Source organism: Capsicum annuum, chromosome 5 (genome assembly GCF_002878395.1).
Source record: "Capsicum annuum cultivar UCD-10X-F1 chromosome 5, UCD10Xv1.1, whole genome shotgun sequence".
NCBI classification, from domain to species: Eukaryota; Viridiplantae; Streptophyta; class Magnoliopsida; order Solanales; family Solanaceae; genus Capsicum; species Capsicum annuum.
The window spans coordinates 182,318,832-182,321,871 of NC_061115.1; positions in this window are offsets into that span (position 1 = coordinate 182,318,832).

The window sequence follows — 3,040 nt, forward strand, 5'->3', positions numbered from 1 at the left end:
TTTATGAAAGAAATAAAAGTGAAAGGACACTTTTATCACTTCCGATTTAATTCAGATTTCCAAAACTTTGAAATTCATTCTTTCGTTTCAATATACATGACACAATTTTTATCTTGAAACATGGGGGTGTACAGATCAAACCGACAAGTCAAATCGAACTGACGAACCAAATCAAATCGAGAAAAAAAATCGACTTATGGTTTGGTTTGATTGGTTTGACGTTAGAAAAAAAACCCGATCATTCTTGGTTTGATTTGGTGTTGACAAAAAAAAAAGTCAAACCGACCCAAATCAAACCGACGTAATATATATATATATATATATATATTAATTAATTAATTAATTATAATCTACTTTTTAAATACTTTTTCAACTAATATTAGTAATTTTCAATAATTTGAAAGTAGATGTAGATATATATTTAGATCTGAGCCTTTAAGTTGTAATATTAGTCCATTAATTACTAATTCAATGATCCAAAATCCAATATAAACTTAAAACCTAAACTTTTCACTCTTCATCTAACTTTTTAGTTTCAAGAGAGTTTTTCGCTCCTCATTTTTTCATAATTATGATTTTCATTAGCACATGAGTGAAAATATATTTGATTTAATCTTCGATCACAATATAATTGTAAAAACTAAATATTATAAAAAAAAATAAAAAAAAAAATTAAAAATTCAAAAAAACCGACTAAAACCTGAACAAAAAAAAAACCAATTTTATGTTGATTTGATTTGGTTTATAATTTTAATAAACCGACATAATTGTTTTAATTATATTTTTTTTAATAAAAACCAAACCAACCCGACCTAAGTACACCCCTATTAAATGAAACATTAACGATTGACATTCTTTTACTAATAATCTACCATATTTGACTTTATTGTTAACCTACAACTACTATTAGTCATCCATATATAAGTCAAGTAGACAACTTATTTTTATCCCATCAAACATGAAATGAAATAAAAAGAATATCATTTAATCATCAATTCATTAAGGTTTTCAGAAATCTATGTGGGTTTGTTTTAACTTATCAAAAACTGAGGCTGCAAATTCATAACTTCAAACAAATATAGCCCTTGGACAGTTTCATTGATCTACATTGTCTAATAAGCATGAAATTAGAATCTTTTGACAAAAGATGTTAAATTTACCGCACCATTCTATTTGGCTATATGCATGTCATTTTGGGAGATGTTATCCCTTCAACTTAAAGTTTCGGATTAAACCTAGGAAATAACGAAAATTGATAAGAAGCGTTGCACAATTTAATATATCATATACAACGTAAACTAAATTACTCTAGCCAATGATTGTGGATGATTTAAACCAAAAAAGAATACTCCTAGCCAATGGTGAATCCATATGATTGTGGAGTATTATTATATGTCCCAGCTAGTTGATTGAGAATAATATCATTGTTTCTTCCTACTTCTTAGGTAATGAATGTGCTTCACATAGGCTTGCTTTTAATAGTGGTCTCTCTACCTCCACTTAATTAAAAGGTGCAATTTAGTTGAGAAAATCCATCACTTTAATCGAACTTTAAGTAAGAATATCTTTAATTGCTAAGATTCATTAATACTAGCTAACACCTAAGGTGGCATGCTCCACTTTGTTCCCTTCATATGTGCTCAATACTATGTTGGAATTTTTATAACATAAGAAAATGCACATACTAAAAGGGAGCCTTCGTGTCACTAATAAAGTTGTTATCATGTGATCATGAGGTCACAGATTCAAGCTATGGAGACATTCTCTAGCAGAAATATAAGGTAAGGTTGCATATAATATACCCTTGTGGTTTGATTCTACCCTAAATTCTGCACATAGTAAAAGTTTTAATACACCAAATTATTTTTTATAAAAAGGAAAAAAGAAAGAAAAGAAAATGCACACACAGAGTGTTGTGAACAAGAGGAGTCAAGTTGCTGACCAAGATGACACGGGGACTGCCACAGAGGATAGTCGCATGGCTATGCCACATAAAAGTTCTAGAAAAGTAATTCCCCCTAAAAGACTTGATGATTACGTTTAGAGGGGTGGGAGTTCACGTGACAAGGGACAAAGTTTGTTGCAACAGAGTGAATAGACAGAGAAGGGACTGGGCATAATGGGGAATGAAATTCATGATGGATCTTTCTGATTTCTCACCCTTATTCTTCTAGTTCTCATCTCCTTCTTCAAGCTATCTTCTCATATCTATTCTTTTATCTATCCCTAGTTATTTTCTCTTGTATTTCAATTTCCTTGGATATTGTAAGGTGTTACAGTTTGTTGAAATTATATTTGGTTCAGTTAATCAATACAAAGGGATCTCTGTGATTGCTCATTAACCCATATTTGTTACATTAGTGCCTTCATACGGTGGTCTTTAATGGAGGACCAACAACTCAAGGCTCTAATTGCTGAATCGATGAAGGACGTAAAGGATTCTTTTGCCAAGGACCTCGCTGGCATGCAATGTTTCTTCAGGAGATAGTGAGGCAAATAGTTCCGAGGGATGCTCCTCTATGAGATCCAGCCATGGATGCTCCTACAGTACCAACTCTTCGTCACAAACCAGCTCTAGTTGAATTGGGTCATTTTAGTAACACGAACCCAGAAGCATGGCTATTTCAGGCAAAACGTTATTTTGATTTCTATGGCATTACGGTGGCACATCGATTAACCTTAGCATCATTTTACCTTGATGGGGAAGCCTTGTAGTGGTACCACTGGTTGTTTCACAATAAATAACTGGTTGGATGGGACCATTTCATTGAAAAAGTGAAGATTTATTTTCAACCAAAAGGGATCGAGTCGGCAGAGGGCAGATTAGCAAAGCCATGTCAAACGACCACTGTGTCCAACTACCAGAACCATTTTGAGGCCATTGCCAGTGAGATCACAGGTATCTCTGATGAGCTGATGGTTCGTCTGTTTATCTCTGGGCTATGTGAGGATATTAAGGGTTCAGTTGTTACTCATAGACCTCAATGTTATGAGGAAGTTGTTTCTCTGGCCCATATACATGAGAAGAGGATCCAGGAGA